Source organism: Adiantum capillus-veneris, chromosome 27 (genome assembly GCF_014529385.1).
Source record: "Adiantum capillus-veneris isolate H3 chromosome 27, ASM1452938v2, whole genome shotgun sequence".
Taxonomy (NCBI): Eukaryota; Viridiplantae; Streptophyta; class Polypodiopsida; order Polypodiales; family Pteridaceae; genus Adiantum; species Adiantum capillus-veneris.
This window is the reverse complement of record NC_140957.1, coordinates 50,876,777-50,901,450: the sequence shown is the minus strand read 5'-3', so window position 1 is coordinate 50,901,450 and position 24,674 is coordinate 50,876,777. Positions and strand designations below refer to the sequence as shown.

Sequence of the window (24,674 nt, the reverse complement as noted above, 5' to 3'; positions counted from 1 at the left end):
GTGCGTTGCTTGTCGGGTGTCACTTACAGTGACAAAATCTCCTCCCCGTCGCAGTGCGAGTCTGCCAAGCTAGGCCACACACCATATGGTGGAGGTCGAGAGTCTCTCCCTCCCCGGCCAAGCGGCTCTGCACACGTTGTGGGGTTTTGGCTTCCCCCTTAGCAGGCGGCTCTTCACGCCCTCAAGGAGATGAACATGCAAAAAGCCCCTCAGTGGCTCCATGCCCTCTTGCCCAAAATAGACCATGCTCTGATACCAATGTAAGACGGGGGTGACTAGAGCCTGAGAGTCCACCACCCAACCACCCTTTATATAGGCAATCCTCTGGCCCTTTGCCCTAGTTGGACTCCCGTTCCACACCGCCTAGCCCGGCCCTGCCTTGTCTAGTCCGGCCTTGCCGGTGTCCTGACACAAGGAAGATGCAAGGATGCCTTCACACTTGACAAGTGGAAAGGGGAAACTACTTAACATGGATATGAATCTATCCCGAGTGGTCGATAACTTTTGCATTCTCAATGCAAAGATTATGACCAAGTGGGTGGACTTATGGAGAGTTGCAAAGGCCAAGGCATTTGCAAAAGAGGGAAGCATGGAAACAAGCACATGGAGGAAGGAGGGCACCCCCAGTGCCTAGACACCTTGCATGTTTCCTAGATCTCATTAGTGCAGAGTGGATTCATGAGAGAATGACCGAGGCAAAAGCGCGTGGAGAAGACATCACTAACAAAGAATGGGAGTATGCACGAGGCTGCGTACCAAAGGTAGAGTACTCATATACCTAAACCATATCGTCTTGCTATTTCTTGAAATTATCTTTAATATGTATTTGATAAATTAATATATTTTTCTATTTTGTAGTGCCTTTACTTTAACTCTATGTGGTCAAGTCATCACTTTCGTACGCGCCACATTGACGAGCGTAGAACCACCATGGATTGTGCCATCATAGGCAACTTTGACACTGATGGTGATGAAGCCAAGTACTGTGGAACTATTGAAATGATACTAAAAGTTAATTTTAGAACCTTTCATAGCTTCATCTTTGAGTGCAAGTGGTTTGCAAATGTGTCTAGATGACATGAGAATGGCCTCTACATGGTGGACTCTAGTGTGCATCACACAGGGAGGTATGCCAATCTAGTTTTACCGTGCAATTGTGAGCAGGTGAGTGACATGTACCTTTTTTGTTCTTATTTACTTGTAGCGTTAATTATACCAATGTTAGTCACTTTGAGCTTCTATTTTATAGGTCATCTATATCCCAGCAGTCCACCAACCAAAACTTTGGTTCGTAATCCCCGTAACACCTCGTGGGAGAACCATTTTTTCCACTAATGAAGTGGAGACTATCTTGACCCTCTTCCACCTCAGACTTTGGATGAGGTGGAAACAGAGGAGAGGGAGGTCGATGAATCGAGTCCAGCTGGCAGCAAGTCTTAGTGAGGATGATTGTCATGATGATGAAGATGATGAGATGGAGGATGACAAACGCGAAGATGATGAAGCTGGCAATGCATCCACAAACGACAATTCCGTTTCTCTCTATATTGATTTAGGAGCCATGGGCTTAGAATTGGATGATGCTTCATATAGAGATCTTTTGTAAGATGATTCATAAACATTTGAAGTTATGAAGTTTTTTGGTCGTGTAATCCATTCACCTCTCTCCCCCCCTCTTCCTCTCTTTAGATTTGAGAATATGCTCAATTATGTTAATCAATTGACAATGATTATTTTAGTTGTAACCAAGTGTAATCTTATATCCCCCGCCTCCTTCTCCCCCCCTCTTTCTCTTTCTCTCTCTCTCTCTCTCTTTCTTTCTCTTCTTTTTTATATTTGAAAATTATATACAATATTCTTTAATTTTTATTGAGAGGAGGGAAACACCAAAATTTGGAGGGGGGGGGGGGAGGTTAAGCCAGAATTTGAAAGTTTAGGCGCTAAATTTGGGCAGCGAATATAACGACGGGAATGAGCATGGTAATAACAATGGTATATAACAGCGGATAAAGTCGCGGTAATACTTTAAACACAAAAAAAAACCCCGCCCTCCTCTCTCTTGTTTCTCTCATTGAATTTACACCCTCTCTCTACAAAACGCGAGAAAACAGCGCGGTAAACACTTGGAGATTTTCATAGTGACACTGCATGGCTTTGAGCTGCTGAGAGTGCTTCTTGGACTTCACTAGAGAGAGGAGGTGCTCAACTTGTGGCAAGCAGACATGGTACGAGGTGGAGCTCTTGCAATCAACTGTGGGCAGCGGTGGAGGAGTGAGCAGGCATTAACGATGTTGGGTGGGTAGCTGCACTGCAGAGCTGCTTGGAGACGAAGGTGGTGACTTTCCAAGAGATTGCCTCGATGCTGCAGTTTGGAACTTTATTCATCCGTAGAAAGCTGCGTTCGGTGGACTGAGTATCTACCCATCATAACCTTTTTTATTGCATTTTGACGAAGAGAAGATGTCTTCTCTATTAAGGCTTCCAAGGGAGGGATTCTCTGCATGAGTTTTTGAGGAGAAGTCTCCCTCTCTTTCTTCTGAAGTTCATCAAAGAGCATGAGTCATCGTCTTTCTCGTGGTTGCTACTGCTCCTCAAGATTCTACAAGGTTGGTGTTGTAAGCAGGCTTGCATTGTTTTTCATTTGCAAGGGTTGCATGAGGAAGTTGTCGGTTGTCTCATCAATGCAAAGTGAAGCATTCTCTCATGTTGCAATCATGTACAATTGCAACCGGGATTCGCATCTGAGCTTTGTAATGCATTTGTCACCTCTTTACATGTCCACCAAGCGAAGGACATGCCGGAGAATCCCTCTCTTTAGATGCATTGTTTTTTAATTACAAGATTTTTTGAATGAGAAGAGTGAGAAAGCTCTGGGCTGTTTTGGTCTCACGCAAAGGTTATTTTCTTGGGCTAGTGTCGTTGAATGCAAGGAGAGCTTTTTCTCCATATGCAATCACTTATGCCTGCATCTGGTGTTGCGGTTGTAGAATATGTAAGGGAAGGGTGATGATGTTGTGGGTTGTTTCCATCAAATGTAGAGTAATGGATTCTCTCAAATTTCAATCATGTGTGGTTGCATCTAGGCAACACAGGCAAGAAGCTGCAGGCTACTTGCGGTTTTGCATTTGTAGAAACAACATAAGGCTTCTCAAGACGGGCTTCTAAAGAGTATTTCTCAAATTCATTCTAGATCCTAATGACCAATGTCAACAAGACTTTTGAACTCTGTCTCTAACTGCACATACTGGTTTGTAGCCACGATTGATGTGCACATAGAAAACAAAACTCTGTCTCTAATTGCAAAGTACTGGCTTGTGACCACGATCGATGTGCACATAGAAAACAAAGGCTTCAGGCACTGCCCTCCGCAATGCCATGCCACTCCGGATATAGTTGTGCAAGACCTCTTAACAATGGTCTCAAACACCTTCGAACCTTAAATGCATCTCTAAAGGATGTAGCCGTCATTACGGTTTCTCTTGCTACCCTTGAGGCTCTTGTACCCATCGAGGTCGGACAAGCCGATAAATCTCAAGTAGAAAGTGTTTCATTCTTGTTGGGGGGGCAATAAAGAAAGCTGCCTATGTCTCCCAGTCTCCCAAGTATGTTTCTTGTGCCATCTCTTCAAGCTTGAAAGTTGAGCATTCTAGTCGCAAGAATCGAATATGGCTTTGCATATATAAGGACCTTCTATTCCGTTTTTTGTATGACGGTAAACTTTGAGAATACTTGTGTAGAGGACTTGCACTGTTCGAGAACATTGACCATTTTAGCCAAAACTGGCCACAATTTTATCGGGTTGTTTTGTGTGCCCGTGCCAATGCACTAGCCAATCCATCGTCCTCTTTGCAAAGCTTGATGACTGGTTTGAGCCTGCCTTTTTGTAGAGGATTAGCATACGATTGTCATTCTTGTGACCCAACTGGATGCTCTCTTCTGTTGTCAGGCAAGGTTCCCAACAAGACAAAGCTTCGTCACCCTTAGATATAGCTCTCCTGATTCCTTTTACTTCAATTCTGGCTCTGTTTCCTTGCTTGATGACCAGGTTGAGACAATGGTACATCATGAGCTTGATAAATATTTTTTGAAGGATGGGAAGAGCACCATGAGAACAAAATTACTCCAAAGCACATAAAGCTAAAACGCCAATAATTATTTAAGAAATAATAGGTATTTGGATACTCACTTTTGTATATAGAACGTCCATATAGCAGGTACGAGAATCATCAAGGTGGCATGTCACTTTATAGTCGTTGATTTTGCAAAATGAGAGTGTGCTACTTGCTCCTTGATAAGTGCACTCTGAGATTCGATATTTAGCTAGAGAACTGCAATTTTAATTGGTCATCCAATATCGAAGTGGTTGTGTTGAAAGCCCAATTCTATTCATCTTTGAGTTTTCTAAAGGTGTAGCAAGCTAGGGTTTTACAAATTCCTCTAGGCTTTCGAGTGTCCGTCTCAGTTTCATTGGTAGGCTTTGTAAGTACATGAGCATCACTAAGTATTTGTTTCTTTGCAGGAATTTTGGTTAGCTAAGGAATCATATAGAAAGTAGTACAACATCATGATTTGACCAATAGATTGGAATATTGTTTACAACAATGTTGACTATGGATTCATTGGTCCAAATGTGATCAAGTAAAGTTTTATTTGTTGTTGTGAAAGGTGTGTTTGCGATGTGTAGACTATGCTTTTCCATCATTTGTTTGTAAGTATAGTTGCGGTCGAGATCGTGTGAGCATGTCGATGTTAAAGTCACGAATAATAACAAGCATGTTTTGAATATTTTGCATCTCTATAACTTTTTTTGGGCCATCTAAGAATGGTTGAATATTGTCACTTGTTGGAAATTGAAAAATGCAATCAACTGTAGAGGCTTAGAGTTGTCGATGTACCATATAAATTCAATCATATTATAGTATATTATGCATGATTTTTTGATGAGGTAACATTCAGTAAAGAGTCATATAGAATGGTTGTGTTATGCTTGCTCTATGTTGAGATTGCTTTAAATCGTTTTCCATAAGCCAGCTTCAAGACCTTTGGTTTTGTGGATCACACAATTTATCAGAGTTGTAGTATCTAGCAAGTTATTCTGCAATAGCTTTTGAGAGAACTGTTTTACCTATTCCAGCTCCTCCAGTTATGAAAGTAAGAGCTGCATCGGTGGCTCATACTGTATTTTGCACATCCACACATGGCATTCCAAAAAATGGCAACATTTGGTTCAACCGTCTCGACTATCACCCAGATCAGCCCAAGCATTGTGGCAATCATCATCGTCCTCACAATTATTTTCTTCTTGCCAACTTTCCTCAATTTTCTCTTTCGGTGGCTCCCACATAACCCCTCCCTCATTTGATGCACTCTACTGGCATGCCCTATTGGTGGTGTTGGGGCTAACAACAGGATAATTGCTTCTCAGTTGAGCACTACGGGTGAGGTGGAACATCAACAATTAGTGGTAGGCACAATGGTGCCCACACAATCAACCCGCTCTACGGGACTCAGGTCTTCTAGTAGGCACAACCCACTAGGTCCTCTCACCATCATTGCCGGTAGCACCAGCTGTCCCCAAATAGATCAAGTCCAATGTCCTGAGCCATTTTCAAACCCCTGTGAGAACAACAATCCCATGTTGAATCCTGCAGAATCAAGTGTTTCTTGTGACTCTACCTCTAAAGCAAGGTAAATGAGTCGCTTTGCTAGATTGGCAAGCTTTGAGCATGTTGAAAAAACACGAAATTTTGTTGAATCAAGTAAACTTGATGTATGCCCAGAAGCAGAGAATCGCACGTCCCATGCAACCAAGATGCCCTCCAATGAGACAACAACCCCTATGCTACTTAACGTTGTTGGGAAACAAGCAAACGGAAACACCTCTATAGCGATGTCACCCAAGAGCGTTGAAAGAGAACTACAAGAAACCAAAAGCTTTGAAAAATCCCTTTGAAACATCGCAAGTCCAACAAGAGTAGTCGCCTTGGGAATTTACTGGTCGTCGCCCACCCAAGAGACTATGTCACATAGGAGCAAAACCCTGTCAAAGCATGGATTTACATCACACGCCGACCAATGCATATGAAGACAAGAGCCTCTCCTTTCACAATTGAACACCACAAAACCCACAGCTTCAACATCAATTCCACAATTTCTAGATACATGCCCTCCCAATCTGCCTGCACACAATTTGCCACTAGGCTGCCATAGCCATAACCCTGCAGAGAACTAGTCGTAACTTGAAGAGCACAACTCCAATTGGGGCACTTTAAATCTTGAGAAAAATCTTGAAAAATGACTGCCGAGAAAGATGAAGATGACCAAATTTGAATCTACACGCTGCTACATGCAAAATTGATGCGAACAGGGAGCTGTCCCAACACGACTACACGTAGAGTAGGCAAGGCGGGGGCAAAAACTGCAACAGAAACCATCAAGGAGGCACAACGAGCTCAAACCATCAATTTTCTAGAGTTTGGTTGAAATTTTTTAAGTTTTTACATGAGTTTAATTTATATACAAGTCTCACTTCAAAAAACTCACTCACGGGCGCTTACAGTAGCCCAACAGTTGTCACTAGACTAGCGACTTGTAGTGCATGTACATGTGCTTGCTAAAGCAAGCTAAAAACCCCACAAAAAGAAAGTCCACACACACTTTTGACATCGGGCGTCATGTCCGTATGTACAAATATTTACCAAAAAAATGGGGTGTCAGAAATGCGTCCAACATAGTTTGCCAACCCCCTAGTCTGCTAGAGCATTAATGCTCAGTAGTAGCATAAGCATTTTGTCCACCAGGATCAAAGGGCCATACAACATAAGAACAAAATGCATGAAGAAACACCAGCCATATCAATTCTATCACTCCCAATATCAAAGCATAAACCATATGTAGAATCCAAATCCTCGTTAAGCATAAAGTACTCTCAAAAGATACCACATAGTGACACCCTTTCATTACTATAGGTGCAAGGAATCCTTTAACATTTCATCCAAAATGTGTTCAACCTTTAACTCAACCATTTTCATATCCTCTTGCATATTCATCTCATTATCCCTACATTTAACTAAGCATCCATCCACCAATTCAACCACACCATCCTTGATAGGTAAGCCACCCTTCATACATAACTTAGGCTTCTTAATAAGAGGATTAAGAAAGGTAGCATCAACCGTATTCACATGAGGTATAAAAAGAGCATCTCCATAATTTTTCACATCCTCTAATCTCTCAATATTCTCTTCATCATCAGTTAAGGCACGGCTATCCACATCATCATACAAATCATCAAGTTTCTCATTGATAGGCTCTTCATCAACAACACAAGTAGTATACCTAATTTCTTCATCACCCTTTTGCATACAATCACCAAAATCATATACTCGAGAGCCCTCATCATACACATCACCCTCTTTGTCATTTTTATCTTCCTTGACCTTCATCATGTGATCCTCGACTACCTCATCTACAAGAGAAGAACTCACAACAATAGCATTCGTATCAGAAGCATACTCATCCTCATTGTAACATATATGAGAAGCATTAGCCATGTGACTTGGATATTCAAAATGATTATCTCCTTGCATTTGAGACTCGTTCATGAACATGGTAGCCTTCTTGCCTACATCCACCTACTAGCATCATCATCTTTGACATGAAGGTTTACATCAAATCACTTAAACAACAAAGATGGCATACATTGAGCATTCTTCTTGATCTCATTATGCATATGATATTCTTCTTTCACATGCTCAAGAGAATGAGAAACATGGAAGTCTTCATTGCATACATTGTCCATATTTATGTCTAAAACATAAGATACATTTGGCTTCACATCTTCTTGCAATCCAAGCTGCCTCACTCTCTCTAGCTTCCATTCCTTATGCTTTGCAACCTTTACTGCATCATCAAATGTAAGTGGCCTTTTAAGCTCAACCTTTAACTTCAAATCAACCCTCAAACTTTGCATAAACATACACTTTTTAAGCATAAGAGGAGGAGCATCACTTCCCAAAGAAACACACCATCTTCTCCACAAACCATTAAACTCCTTGACAAAGGCATCTACACTTTGACCATCACATTGCACAAGTCCTTCAATGGAGTGCCATACATCCATTGGGTCCTCTACCTTCTTGAACTTCTCAAGAAAAGACTTCTTTAATGCATAATAAGTCATCATCAATGGAGGTTGAGATGATTTCAACCAAAACACATACATATCCTTGCATCCTCTTTCAAGAAAAAGAACAAAATCTTGAGCATAATCATTGGATCTTCCTTATTTGCCATCAAACAAGAAAACTCCATCTTTTCAATGAATGCATCAGCACGTAGAGAAGGCAAGGCGATGGCAAAAAACTGCAACAGAAACCATCAAAGAGGCACAACGAGCTCAAACCAGCAATTTTTTGGAGTTTGGTTGAACTTTTTTAAGTTTTTACATGAGTTTAAGTTGTATACAAGTCTCACTTCAAAAAACTCACTCACGGGCACTTACAGTAGCCCAACAGCTGTCACTAGACTAGCGACTTGTAGTGCATGTACATGTGCTTGCTCTAAAAACCCCACAAAAAGAAATCCCACACACACTTTTGACATTGAGCGTCATGTCTGTATGTACAAATTTACAAAAAAAACGAGGTGTCAGAAATGCGTCCAACAACGTGATATTTGGCAGCAGTTTCATTGTTGCAATTTCAGACTCGGGGCACCTTAGCTACACCTCATTCAAGAACAACACATATGCACAATCAGGGAGGTAAAACAACTAATTAGACAGAGCTTCCGCTTATGGGAGTGGGCACCACATCACAATTTGTTTGGGAAAATGCCGGCTTGTCAATGAGCAAGGCAACCGCACTTGGAAATTATCAAGAGCAAAAGGGGGTGCATCAAGAAGATCCTACTCCAAGGGATCTTATGAGTATGTTATTGACAATTGCTTAAATTTGGAGGTTCTAACACCACCAAAATAACATCCATTGATCTCAAGATCCAGGCTCTACAACCCACTAAGTTTGAGCCATTGAGTCTCTAGCTCTTTGACATCGATGAGTGAGTTGAATAGATTATCGCAAGACTATGCATACTATTGTATGGAGTGGTACACGCTCTCCATCACCATCTCCATAAGAGATTCTCTCTTGTTCATAGGAAGAAGAAGAAGAACACACACTCTCTCTACTTGCTTACTATACTCTCTTCTCTTTTTACGATGTACGCGCTCTCCATTAATTTTGTGGCAAAAACCTCTCTGTGAATCTTATCACTGCTCTCTTGTGGCAAACATTGGTAATCGTTTTGCAAATGGTAAGAAGCTCTAAAATCCATAGCCATTTTTCTTTCTCTCTCTCTACTTTATTTTTGAGAAACTACGCTCTCGATGCATTAATAAAAGAATGGGCTCTACGAGGGCCTCTCTATTTGGCAGTTTAAGGGAGTCAAGCCTCTAGTTGGTTGTGCATCCTAATGAACTGTTCAAAGTTCCTCCACATATATTTTTGCAAGGTTCAGAATCGATGTGGCAACTTGACGAGCTACCCTATTTTTTGAGCCAACTCAATTTGAGGTAGATTAAGTTTTGTGATTTCTTTGGTCTTTTATGTCAAACATGTAGGTTTATTCTATCAAACGAGATCTCTGACTTGAGTTCTTGTCAATTGACCTCTACAAGATGTTTCAAATTATTCTTATAAGAATGGCAATATTCTTCCTTGGGTTTACTTTTTTAAATAATGAAAAGGAAAAGTTTTCTTACCTTCCTTATCTGATACTCTTGTAGAAAACTTCCACACCACCATTATATTGCACGACTCTTCTTAATTTTACCGTGATTTTCTTATTGTGGCTTATTGATGGTGGGAGAAATAAGTACGCACCTATCCAACCGTCAAAAATAGTGATTGAAACCGTCAAAAATAGTGATTGAAATCATCCTTCTTAAACAAACATCAAGTTCTTTCAAGAGCTTCATTCTCCGTTCTAGTTTTGAAGATGATTGCTATCGCGGACAGGAGTGACACAAGAAAAGCACTATGATGTCATTGATCAAGATGGTCTATGATTCCTGTCCATGAGCTCACAACCCTTTCTCTTTTTAAATGCAGCTCATAGACAAGCCTTTTGAAATATTTCCTTCACGATCAATAAAGCACATTATGTACATCATACATGCAAAGCCAACAAGCGTTTTGTTGGAAGGTGTAGAAACATAGCATCAACTTGCTCTTGGAATGCCACACAAGGGCATTTTCACTTTCAATGTAATTATTTTACCTCTGCATGCTAATAAAAAGCAACTTGTTTTATTGCTACTTTGTGGAGCTTTCCATGACAATACTCCTCTTAACTTTTATCGAACTTTGCTTTTTGGTTTCTCATTGATGTAGATGGCCAACTAGCTATCCGATTCAATCTAAGTGGCAAAGAAAAGTTGTTGGCAAGCAAAATTATTAAATTGCTACAAAAGTGTGTGACGCCTATTTGGGAGGCGAAACTCGAGTCAAAATCCTAGAGACGGCCTAAGCACAAACAATTTTGTAACCTGCAAACCAAGAGTGCTTGCCGCACTTTAATATCCCAAGCTGATTGGTTTTTTCCCCAAATAGACAATGGGGCTTGCAATCGCCAAAAGCAAGATAAGCGACAACAACAAAAAATATCTAAAATCCACAGTGGCCATTATCGATGAAAGTGTTCTTATGGAAAGTGTTGTGGAGGACTCTATCAACACGCATGAATGTTTTGGCCAGAGATATTGGCTCAAATAGGTACTCATGATGCAAACAAGCAAGTGAGGGTATCTCTCACTTGTCCAAAGAATGCCCAACAATTGGTGGCCCTGCACAAAAGCGATGCAAATGGGTTCAAAGAACATGGGGAATAGGGTTCCACAACAAAGATTTGTTTTTTCAATAGATGGTGATGAAAAACACAAACGTTGTTAATTTGTATGCAAATTACCACGTTTTGTTAATGTCAGTATTATGTGCAAGAAGCTAGGAACTATTGGGTGTTAAAAATGACCTATCAGCAGCTAGCTTTACAGAGATTACTCAAGAAATTAGGGAAAAGATTCTTGCCCTTGCAAGAAGAAGGGTCTTGGAAGACAATTGGAATCTTGCCACTTCCTCCACCACAAGGAGTAAGTAATTACGGATGTTGGCTAGTTTGGGACTGGCCCATTATAATATTTAAAGTAATTAAGATCACCTCAAGCCTTGCTATGAGCTTGAGACTTCTTTGTATAGCTCTTAATAAAGAGACACCTCAAGCCTCGATATGAGCACAAGGCTACTTTGTATAGCTCTTGAGGCTACTTTGTATAGATGTTGGCTAGTTTTAAACTGGCCCTTTATAATATTTGGAGTGATCCCGCAAAAAGACACCTCAAGTGTCGGTATCTCTATCTCTCTCTCTCTCTCTCTCTCTCTCTCTCTCTCTCTCTCTCTCTCTCTCTCTCTCTCTCTCTCTCTCTCTCTCTCTCTCTCTCTCTCAAAATACATCCTAATTAGTTACTCAAGTTTTTTATATATCTTAGTTTCCAAGCCAGTTTTCTTAGCGAACACATGCTCTCTCTCTCTCTCTCTCTCTCTCTCTCTCTCTCTCTCTCTCTCTCTCTCTCTCTCTCTCCCAAAATGTTAAGTTCCAAGCGTTCAATTTTCATTTTTATAAATAACTATATTTTAAGTGGTGTCTAGAGTGTAAGTTTCAATTATGGTCAATAAGGACTATGTCATCACCATTTCTTTAGTTTCTTTGCTCGTGGACTTTGAAATTCTTCTTAGAAGACCATTACTTCCAGTTTTAAGCTGATAGTTTGAGTAAATAGACCATGTTTGTATGAGTGTATGCTTGGCCCAGTAAGTTTGATTATCCCTTCCCCTCTCCACATATAAAAAATGACATGATACTATGTGTGCATATATGCACAATTAATTTGCGCATCTGAAATTTGTCTTATAGAGCCATTGCCATGTGCCAAGGAGGGCCAAATTTCAAGAGATTTTTAGGCTCTTTATACATTGATCTTGAATATTCTTCTAGAACATCTAGACAAAGGAAAAAGAGCATCAAGAAGGGCTATCAAAACAAGGTAGAATCAAAGGGGACACAACTCCTAGACAAGGTTGGCTAGGCATGTTGTTCAGTGACTCCGAAAGATGGGATAAGAGGCCTACAAGAGGAGGTAGTTTGGTGGAGAAAAGTCCCTTGCCTTCTCAATGGTATTAGAGCAAGCATGATCCTTGGACACAAACAATCATTGCTTTTGTTTCCCATGGAAAGCGTGAAGGGACACTCACACACAAGCAAGGTAGGAAGGTCGGGCACACAAAAATGAGTGTGCAGATTTTTGGAGGTCAATAAAGGAATATACCAATCTTGAGAGTCATTATAGCAAATAAACCTAGTACTCCTTGGAGAACATTTCTCACTTGAGGATTCTTTAGTTTACAGTGCATGGATGCATTACCGTAGACATATAGTTTTTGGTACTACCAGAGACATTGCTATTGTAACAATTCAACTTTTTCTTACAAAAAAAGTGGTTGTATGTATGTATGACTGCCTGCAACACTTGTTCAAAGAAAGACCAGACAACTCTAAGCCTTTGCCAACATTGATGCATATATTCAGCTAGCAGTGCCAGTCGTCCTATAGATGCCTTGTTAGATAAATAGTTATGTTGTGCTTTCGAAAGTAGCAAAATTCTACATACATAGAGCACTACAAAACAAAATAAATTTTGAATATCTTTCAAGTAGGTGCTACAATAATTTTTAATGTTATATTAGTGAGAATCAATGAAGATCCGCTCTGGAAAAGCGAAGGGGTGCGGAGCGAAAGGGTGCCACGGATCGTTGATCACTCGTAGAGGCACGTGGCGACCCACAATGGGAGAGGCAATGTGTGGCAGCCAGGTGAAGGCCATGTGAGGGTAGGGGCGGTAGCGGTTGACCAACACCAGCAAGGCATGGGTGGTTGGACGATTTTTTTGTAATAAAATAAAATGAACCAATGGCAGCAACATCGTGTGTCGACGCAACGAGTTATGGGATTAATCTCGGAGTCTTGACCCGGTGGAGTTGAGATCGATACCTGTCTCCTATTTTTGAGAGCTATTAGATGATGTCTTCCCATGTTTGAAAGGTAGGAGATGATGCCTTCGATCATTGGGAGGAATCTTGGACAATATTGGAATATAATGGAAGTAGAGCGAGTAGTAGCTTGAGTATCAAGATGAATTGCTCATTTATATTCAAGTTCTATATAATGCCATGCCTTATACTTGCAAGTATAGGTGAATGTTCTTGAGGCAAACGATTGCTTTATGCTTTCCATCTCAATTGAGAATGCCTTGAAATCTGAGCTTGACAATATTTGTAGCTCATCTCCAATGAACATTGATTGAAATCAACAAGAAATTTATGAGCTTTCTTTAATGCTATTAGGTCTCCCCACTGTCAAAAAATTAAAAATTCTTTCAAAACATATTAAGTGCATAAGCGAAGGGTGAGTTTAGAAAATGAAAAGACACATGAAGGTGGAAAGTCAAGGCACGAATGAAGGTGGAAAGTCAAAAGACAAATGAAGATGGAAAGTCAAAAGACCTTTTGTGTCCATATAAATAGGTGTTTCTTTGCTCTTTCATTTTTCCTTTAGCGTTTTCTTCTAAGTTCTCTTTAGCGTTTTCCTCTCTCTCTCTCTCTCTCTCTCTCTCTCTCTCTCTCTCGCAATGTTGAATTCGTCTTTCTTAGGTAATATTGTTGCAAATCTTTGTGCTTCATCATTGCCTATTGTTAGGTGCTATAGAATAGCGCACCATTTTTCTTGCTTTTGAGTGGAATCTTTGAATTAGGAGCACCTTTTAATTTTTTTGAAGCCATTAGGAATACAAATTAATATTCTATGTTTATTTTTCTATTTTATTGTAATATATTTAATATTATTATTTGAAATTTTAACCATTTAATATTCTATGTTTATTTTTCTATTTTATTGTTTAATGTGTTTAATATTATTTAAAATTTTAATGGACATCAAAATAAATTTTCATACCTTTTTTAGTTTCTTTATTTGTTAATTCCAATATTTCTTCATAGACAACATTGGTTGTGTGTTTTTTTGTCCTAAGAAAATTTTCCATGAGCAAGTACGTTAGGACTTAAATATTTGTAGGAAACTTTTATCTAGGTTTTTTTAGACAGATTTTTTTGCGCTTTTGGTCATAAGTAATAAAGAGATGTTGCAGATAAATTTTGAAGCTTCCAATTTTTTTTAGTAGTTTATCCTAGGCATTAGGCATGACCCATTTCTCAGAGAATAGGGTTTTTGAGGCCAAACAAAGACATGATGAGGCATTGCATAAAGAATACATTGCAACCACTAATTCCACCATTGTTATAAGCTGGTTGGAGTTTGAAGTAGTAATGACTAACTACATTCCAATTTAGCGTCATAGGAACAATTCCAAGTGACCTCGCTCTACTACTTCGACTCCCTTGTATATGGTCATAGATTATTCATACAACACAGATTATTAGCACTCTTTTTCAAGGAAGTGGGAGTGTAGCGATTTGATTATGGGATGTTGGACACACATCTCCGATCGCAAGGATTTCGTAGCACTATGCTCCCTCCAATGGTTCATCCTCGACTCTTTTGACATGCCACCTTCGTCAACTGCACCCACGCCCGACCACCGCAAGCAGCACCTGGATCAGGGGTCTTCCCTTTGCAGGGAACTCAAGCAAGAAGTGGTGAGGTAAGTTTAGAATCCCTTTTGCTAGCAATTCCAAGCTGTAAGACTGGCTATATTGGGCTTGAGATGAAAGAGAGATAGAGCACATGGGCATGAAGCATGCACAACATCTTGCACCAGCTTGTGACATGGATGCAGTAGGTAGCTTCCACAACAGCAAGCCTTGACAATAGTGTTTGTACGTCAAGGGCTCTTCTACCTACATGTCGAGAAGGCAGCTCACCAACCCATCAATGTGTAGAGAGAGAGATATTCACCGCCCCGAGATGAACCAGAGTTGGTGTCTGCATGAACTCGAGAGGAGGACCACCCTATCTTCCTCTATATTTCCTTAACAGTTGGAAGCAAGGCAACACACATAGACGTCGTGAGAGAGAGAGAGAGAGAGAGAGAGAGAGAGAGAGAGAGAGAGAGAGAGAGAGAGAGAGAGAGAGAGAGAGAGAGAGAGAGAGAGAGAGAGAGAGAGAGAAGCTTCATCAAATGGTGTTATGTACAATCATTGCGTACAATATATTTCACAAAGATAGGAAATATAGAATCAATCAATGATTCTGTATAGTCATTGTGGGACATTATATTTCATAAAGATGGGAAATACATAATCAATCAATGATTTGGTAATGCATGCAAAAATTTCCTTGTTGTTTTCCACCCAAAAAAGTAGCAAAAGCGCCAGATAAATTCCCTTGGGTTCTCATAATCCTTTTCAGCATCAAGGGGTAGGTGGTTGTTAGAAAATTAAGATGAGATATCTCCATTAAAGCCCACAGTGGCCCAAAGTCTGTTTGGCTAAACAAGACAAAGATGAAGATGAAGAAGAAGGCGGCTCATCTAGACGACATTCTCTAGCTTTTGTTTTGGCATCTCCCCTTTAGTTGTATTTTTTTTGGAGATAGCTTGGACTAGCTTGGTCTCAATTTTATACATCTATTTGAGGGGAGGTGTTAAGTGTCTCTTGGATTAGAGATACTTTGTCCCCTGGGTTGGGGATGGTCTCCAGGATTGGAGATGTTCTTTTGGTCTTGGATTGGAGTGTGCCAAAGATGTCAGTTTCTTCAATTTCTTCCTAGTCCAAACTTCAAGGGGAGGATTGTAAAGTGTGAGCTTTGTCTTAGTGTCCTAGAGTAGTAGTCAAGGAGAGGAAAGATGGAATCATCCCACATGTAGTGATGAAAGGCTGTAGAGATACTTAGAGCTCATTTCATGAACGAATAAACCAAGTCTATTTTCCTTTACATCTCCCTTGTTTATGGTGAGCTTGTGATGGCTTAGCAAATACTCAAGATCGCGTTTATGAGTCCAAGTTAATTGATCTTGGAACCTAATTTTCTTGAGTGATAATCTAGCCAACACACACTTGTGTGCACGATGACATTCTCTTTCATCCACCATAGCTAGCACAATCCCATTCCCATCAACTGGTTCATCTCTCAGAGAATAGACTTTAGTGCTTCTAGAAAGAAAATTAGCCTTGCAATGTGACTTGCCTAGTGTGTGGAAGATCTTAAATTCAAACTCCATTAGGAACATCATCCACCTCATTAACCTTCCTTGTATGATCACTTAATCAATCAAAAACAATAAAGCCTGATGATCAACATAAAAACAGAATAAATTTCCTAGTAGATAATGTTTGAATTTGGTTGCACTAAACACCATTCCCAATGCCTCCCTCTCTGTTGTTGAATATCCTTGTTCTGATGAACTGAATCTACTACTGGCAAAGTAGAATGGGTAGTCTATCTTCCCATCAGGATGAGCCAGTATAGTCCCCATCGCCATCCCTGAAGCATCAACATGTACATAAAAGGTAATATCCTATTTGGGTTGGAGAAGGACTGGCTTGCTGCTGATCGCATCTTTCAAGCACTGGAAACTTCTTTCATATTCTTCAATGTAGATTTATTTATTCCCTTTCTTTGTGAGTTCATATAGGGGTAAACCTTTGGCTGCAAACATATGAACAAATATTCAATAAAAATTAATGTACCCAAAAAATGAACTCAATTCTGAAACTGTGGTCGGTGCTCTGGCTCGCTAAATACTTTTTAATTTGTTCTCAACCATCTCAATACCATTTCTTGAGACGATATGTACAAGTAATTGTCCCTTCCAAACCAAAATTAACTTGAATGGATTTAAATAGATTCTCTTCTCTTTGTGCCTTTTGAAAACCATTTCCAAAAACACTATATGCATTTCTTCAATAGAAAAGACCGTACAATCATCCACAAAAATGGCTAGAAATTTGTGGAAAAATTCACTAAAGATTTCCATCATACACTGCTAGAAGGTTGGTGGAGCATTACAAAGTCCGAATGGCATTACCAAATACATGAATGCTTCCCATTCAATGATGAATGTCATTTTAGCTCTGTCTTCTAGTGCATCTTCATTTAATTGTATCCACTATTGCCATCCATAACGCTATACATCTCATGGCCTGCAATCTTGTCTAACATCATACCTGTGAATAGCAATGGGAAGGGATCTTTAATGGTATGGGCATGAAATTTTCTATAATCCACACACACTCTGAGCTTGCCATTCTTTTTTGGAACAACCACTATAGGAAATAGCCAGTCGTTGCTTGCCACTTCTATGATGAATCCAGATTTAAGCAGATTATCGATTTCCTCCTTGACCTTCTTTGTGTAATTAGGTTTCATTCTATACCTCTACAACCGTATTGGCCTGGCATCAAGCTTGAGTGGTATTCGATGCTAACAGAATTTTGGATCTACCCTTCTTAGATTTGTTTGTTCCCAAATAAATACGTCTTTGTATTTCTAGAACAATGCCTTAGCTTTATCCTTGATCTCTGGCTTCAGATGTTTACTTAGTTTAATAATTCTAGGATTCTTTTCTGAGCCAAGATTCCATTCTTCTAATTCCTGATCATCTAGAAGCAACCAGTTTGGTCCACCTCCCTTTCTCTTGGCCAATGACTCTGCTTCCTTATTTGTTGAATAGCAGCAGCATAGTCACGAAATGGATTACTGACTTCCAATGGATCATTTTGAACATCTGGTTGCTGTACTACTAGAATTTCTTCATCAATAGAGCTCAATCATTTATTGAACTGGGTTTTGATCTGAACTTAAGATTTTTCTAGTATAGACTAATGTGGTACTCGACCATGTATCTGGACTAATCTCTCCTTAGTGTTCAATTAACTAAACTATTATGTGTATTACTGTTTTTGTCACTCAGCTTGTTCTTTGTCCATCAGTATTGCACGAAGGTCGATCTCCATTAAGGAAAAAAATGTTCATGGAGGCTAGCATCCTTTCAATCTTCTTTGTTCGATACTTCTTACACAAATCTTATGGTCTCAATGCTTTCCTCCATGGCCCGGTGTTGTCCATATTTATATGAATTCTTCTACTAGAGCCTTGAATCATTAATGTTTGGTTTGCATAGTCATGTATAGCTCTCTTTTCCCACCCTTATCTACATGTTTTTGATGAAACCAGTGGCTTGGACCACTCTATGATCTGCCATTCTTATTCTGAATGGAGCTAGCTTTATCTCAGTTATCCCCAATTTTTGTCTAAGATGCTCGCCAAGAATATTCACTCAGGCTTCTCCATCCAGAACAACACCAGATAATAGTTCCCATTGTTTTTTGAGCTTGTAGTCGATCTAAATCACTGGTACTTCATCATCTTGCCAAGTCCAATGTTCTAGCCTCTGTCTCCGCTTTTCTCTTTTGTTTGATAAAGTTGGCCACCTCAAGCAATGTGCGTCAGATGTCATCTAATTCCAAATTCCACTGTTAATTTCTGAATTCATTCACAAACCTTAATAAACATTTCATCTTGTTCATTGCTCGAGCTACTAGTGTCTGAACCAGAAGACTTCTCCTCCTGAGAATCTTCACAGTTCCACTTCATTGGATTTCCTTTTGTTGCTCGCTGGCTTTGCGATGAATGCTCTTGATTCTTTTCGAGACCAGTGTTTCTAGCTTCGGCCAAGTCTTCTCTGACTCGCCGTGTTTCCTCAACTAGGCTTTGAACTACAACGATCATAGACTCCTCTAGTCTATCTGTTGCTTTCTCCTTTCTTGGTTCTGAAGACTGGGGTGGTATCTTCTGAATGGTACGAGCTTCTGAACTCTTTGGTTGTTCTGGAAGCTTCCTTGACAAGTTCTTAGCGATTTATTCTACAAGATTCATTTGTTCATGCCATTCATCTGCAATCTTCTCCTTACCCTTAGCCTTCCAAACCTTCCTTTGCTCTTTCCACTTTTGGGCTTCAACATTCCGATTCTCTTCTTCAGTGGGAGTCTCTTCAATTACGACTCCCTTGCTTCTAGTAACCACTCTTATTGATACTAGCTCTGGCTACCTCTGGCTTTGGCAAGTCTGGGCACTGAGCTACAAAGTGGCTATACTTGCCACAGCCATAGCAGTATATGCCACACCCAAAGCCCTTGCCACATCCATTCTGGTAGTGTCTCCCACCCACTCCAGTTCTTGTGCTGGCTTCATTCTCTCTAGACCCTCCAATTTCATCAAGATTGGGAGCTTCTGGATTGATAAGTGCTATCATTGACAGTATTTTCCCCTTCTTAAAAGGATGGATCCTGATCCCACAATTGTTCCAGACATAATCAAATGCCTTGCAATATGTGCACCGGGAACAATCGTTTGAGATATGGTTCTTTGATATGCATTTAGAGCACCATATTTCTGCTTTTCGTACTGAGGGTCTTGTTTTGGCTATTTCAATGATTTGTCCGAAAATTATAGAAAAACACACTGATACTGGTGAAGATGAAAATCGATGTACTATCTACATGCTGTCCTACCTATACACATGTGGGCCCCATGTAACCACCTGGCTCTGGACAATGGGCAATTCTTTATTTGATGCACCATGCATGTGTATGTACATATGCGCAATCACTTCTTCCAAAAAACTCCTCACATAATTTGCCCATCCCCTAGCCTGCTAGATCATTCATGATCAGGAGTTGCAAAAAGAGAAATGAGACTCGCCGCGTCATAGGTCTCCTCATCCTTCACAGACATTACTTGTTCTGCAGATAGCTCATCTTGCTCCACCATCATTAATCTAGCATAATGTAATTTAAGATGCAATCCAATTACCCTTGACTTATGTAGAATCCCATCCAGGTTAGCCAGCTGCTGCTGATATGTACCATTCGAAAAACACTCCACTACCTTGAAAGGGCCTTCCCACTTAATTTGAAACTTCTTTTGGAATGTCTTGTCCAGCTTATTGTTGTAGCGCAAAACCAAATCATGTTTCTTGATACCCTTACGTTATACCTTTTCATTTATCTTTGCTAAAGCTTTATCTTGCATCTGTCCGCTCATTATATGCAGCTGAACCTCTTGTAATTGTAAGAGCCTCTCTTTGAATGCTAGGTACACAATAAACTTCCTCTCATTTGTTTTTTGTGTACTGTCATTGTATCCCTCTCATAAGATTCATGATTTTGCACATTGTCATGTGGGTACATGCAACATGAAATTTCCCACATGTAGGGCAAGAATGGTGCTATTGAGGCATACCCTGGCCATCTCAAGTACAAGTTTTTAGGCTCATCAAAGAGATTATTGGCACGCAGAGTTTATTGGCTTCTACACAAGCTAGCTACATCGTGCCTATCCTTTTATTGGTTCATGCAACAAGTGAAAGAAAATGGCTTCAAGCGCAACAATGCAATAGAGAATGTCATTGAGAAGGCATAAAGGAGGCATGTGAAGGACTAAAGAGGACCTTAGGTCATGTGCACTTGGTGAAGGCACACAAAAATATGGACGATGAAGCAAATGTGGGCTTCATCACTATGGAGGACAGTTTTTGAAACACACTCAAGCGTGCACAACCATTTTTTGAGAGGAAGTATCGAAAGAAGCACCAAGAACCCTCTGTCCAACTCTTCATGAAGCCAAAAAGGCAACACAAAGTCTCTATGCAATCAAAGTTGGATGCAAAAACCAAGAAGGTCACCACAAATGTAGAGTCATCTTGAGGTCTTGGCTTGTGGCAATCTCCTAACTTTTGTTTATCAAAACTGGCCTCGTATCTTTTGTTTAAGTTTTGCAATTAATTCATTGTGCCCTTTCTCTCCAACATTTTGTGTATGTAAACTCACCTTTGTAACCATCCCCCCCCCCTTTCAAAACACACACACACACACACACACACACACACACACACACACACAGAGAGAGAGAGAGAGAGAGAGAGAGAGAGAGAGAGAGAGAGAGAGAGCATTTTGCAAGGGGTTGTGATCTCCACTACTTGCAAGATTTATATGTCTATCGAATTCAAAACAAAATAAAATTGGATGTAAGCAGCACTTAAAGAAAGGTAGGCAATGGCACTATAGCCACTCATTCCATTTATATTTCATGCCAATATCTTTTGTACCAAGCTTAACTCCATTTATAAATTCCATGTGAGAGGAATGTGTTACTCAAGTCATTAAATTTACTTTGGGCACATACCTAATCTCTCCCCCCCCCCCCCCCCCCCCCCAACACACATGCACGCATGCATGCACGCATGTACACATGCATGTGCACATGCATGTGCACGCACACGTGCACGTATGCACGTGCACACACACACACACACATGGCTAGTTCTGGCAAGTTGATATTTTCTTCGTATATTTTGCTGGGATTGTTGGCCGGAGGTGCCCTTGGTGTATAACCGGCTTGGATTGACTAGATAAAAAATTTCTTTTAAAATAAGTGTTACCTAATGGTATCTACACCTTGGTGTTGATTGTGGTGGACATTTTGCCTTGCTAGATTCTTGGTTTGATTGGCTAAATTTGGAACCTTGGGTGTATGATGGCTTGAATTTACTAGAGGGTGGTACCTTAATGGTACCTAACCCTTGTAGTTAATAGGAGTTATGAGCTTGTGGTAGGTTTCATGGCTCTGTATACCCTACCACGTTCCACTTAAACTCATGGTGGCTCCCTCCTAGCATGTCTGTGCTACTGTACCATTAACTTCTATCTCATTCTCTCTCTCTCTCTCTCTCTCTCTCTCTCTCTCTGTTTGCATCTTCAAGTTATAACTTTCTTTTTAGGCTAGGGATGTCTGGAAATACATTTCTACGGTTTGTCATAAGCATATAAATTATCATTGATAGATAGTATCTTCTTTGAAACACTGGATAATGGTGACCTTGGATGTCAGCTTCAAAAATTGACCCAAAAACCCAGAGAATTTCAAGTTTTCCTTTATTTCACAAGTGGGGAAAAATGTGTTTTTCTAGCGCTGTTAGTAGTAATTTATATCATATTTTGAGAATCCAAAATCCCCTTAAACCAGTCCGCGGCAACGCGGATTGATTTGGGGGGTAGCAAATAGGTTGTGCAAATGATTCAGCAAGAATCTGTGAAGAAAAAAGCTCGTGCTGCATGGAGGAACAAATCTGTGAGCGCCAAAGAAGGGGTGGTTGTGAGAGATTTGTGGTGGCGGTTTTATGCTCCAGATAAGAAGCGAGGATAGTTGGCATGCGCAAGATTTCAGTTGCATCGTGCCAACTGAGGCAACGGAAGATGTGAGCCCTCCGTGCCTGTTGCTAAAATCGATAGTGCATTGTAAGAGGAAGAATCTCCCTACGCTGCTGCAAGTCAAAAAGTTCCTAGATTTTTGTTGCGGGGGATAGCAAGCTGCTGGAGGACAGTTTCTAGACACTTTCTTGCACTCGTACCTGCAGCATGGAATGTGGAGTATTGAGTGACGCGACTAGGCGCGACTGGGCAAGACAACACGACTAGGCGGGACTGGGCAAGACAGATGGAATTTCTTGAGATCACTATGTACAACTTATATCATTTTTTGAAACGCTAGAACCCCTTCAAATCAGTCCGCGGCGACGCGGCTTGATTTGGGGGCTTTTAGGTACCACACTTGCAGGTGGCGAGGCAAGGCATGGCAAAAATTAGAGACGACCGATGTTGATGACTAGTGGACAATAGCCAAGGATCTTGATACTGTTAGCTTCGGTATGGACTCATGCTGAGTCTGATGAGTAATACTGTTGAGCTCAATTCTGACTGGGCCATCTGGCTTCTGATGATTTGTTCGTAGCCCAATAACTATTGATCTTGGGAGGCTTCTTGAATCCGCCTGCGCTTGGCTTGCTATTGAGAGCCAGTATCACCGTCATTGTGCAACATCATAATCTCTCTGCAAAGCTGCCTTCACATACATCAACAACGTGAGAGGTCCAACCTTAATTCTGCATCCGCATAGAGAGATTCGGCGTGGTGTTTAGTAGGGTGATCCGCCTTGCAATCTCTTTACATCCCCCTGTGGGGCAGCAGATGGTGCAGGTGGCGAAGTATCAACAGTCTCTGAGATAGTGATGGGGCAACAAGTACACATTTGGAGTAACGAGCTTGCAGGATGCAACAAGGGGCTATCGAGCACACTGATGATAGTGGGCCAACACTTGCAAACGATGACACAACTTGATGATGGTTTTTGAGGACACAAATTGATGCATCTTGCAGCAATTGGATAGGGTTAGAAGTGATTCACAAGCAGAAGACACTCAAAAGCAGTGAAACGACAATCAGTGCAAATGATGTTGCAGAGACCATAGAGGATATTGCTAAGGGTGTGGTTGATAAATCTACTGGTACACAGAAGCAAGTTGTCCGTTATGCTATGGCAGACGGCGAGAGCTTAGTTGGGAGTATTACTGATGCTGTTAATGAGTAGTCAAGTAGCTCCTCTTGACTCTGAGAAAGAGGAAATTTAGACCACTTCACATATCAGTACTAGAATAAAGGGAAAATTACCAAAATACCCTTCTAATTTGTGGAAATTCCCAAGATATCCCTCAAATTTCAAAAATTTCCAAAACACCCCAAAATGCCCTTCAGTTTTCCAAAATTCCCAAAATACCCTTGGTCTTGAGATTAAATTTCTCTAAAGATAAAAATAATTGTAGCTTTTCATAAGAAGACTTATTGTCAATTAATACAAGATGCTAAAACTATAATTTTAGTCGTTTAGGTAGGCTTTGGAGATGAATTGCTTCATTATTTTTAGAAACATTTTCCCTTTTTTTGGCCTCGAATGTAGAAGACATGTTGAAGTCTCACAGTTCTTGGGAAAGAGAAAAATACAAGAGTAGGGCAGAGGAATATGATTTTTTTATAGGCACGTCGTGCTGTCTAATTTTTGTGGTGCAAACCATGTAGCCTCTCTCTCTGCGCTTGTGTACATGACCTAATAGTACCAACAGATGGAAGCGGAGTCTCTCTCTCTCTCTCTCTCTCTCTCTCTCTCTCTCTCTCTCTCTCTCTCTCTCTCTCTCTCTCGTTCTCTCGTTTGTCTATAGTGGTAGATGCAAAGCCTGTGAAGATGACGACGACAAGGTGTAGCCTCTCTCTCTCTCTCTCTCTCTCTCTCTCTCTGTCTCTTTCCCTCCTTCCTTCTCCTTTGTCTTTAGCGATAGATGCAACAACCGTGGAGATGATGATGACAAGGCTTTGTGCTAGAGTAGATTGTCTTGCAAGTGATGGTGAATGGGGACAAGCTGGATGAAAGACGATTCATTCTGCTGGTGATGGTGAGGAGTGCCATCACTCGATAAAGCAGGTGGGACAAGGCAAGAGGGTACAAACATTTTTGAGGTACTTCTCTTAGTAAGAATTTTTAAAGATGCTTGCAGGTTTGCCAAGGGAAAAAGCTAGAGGATGGCACATGGAGGGGGGGAAGAGAGACAGAGAGAGGGAGGGGCGGCGGGGGGGGGAGGGAGATGTCATCTATGACAGTGAGATGAGGGATAGAGAGATGGATTTTTTAACCATGGTCTACATTGGCTTTCTCTTTTCATTTTATTGATGCTTTATGGCTTATGGGTCGCGTCTATGCTTGTTCCATGGAATATGGCA

The 24,674-nt window shown here is 40.6% G+C and overlaps 1 pseudogene; it reads left to right on the top strand.

Annotated features, from left to right (window-relative positions):
• Window positions 1–2,222: 2,222 nt before the first annotated feature.
• LOC147421954 (uncharacterized) lies at window positions 2,223–23,493 on the top strand (annotated as a pseudogene).
• Window positions 23,494–24,674: the final 1,181 nt, after the last annotated feature.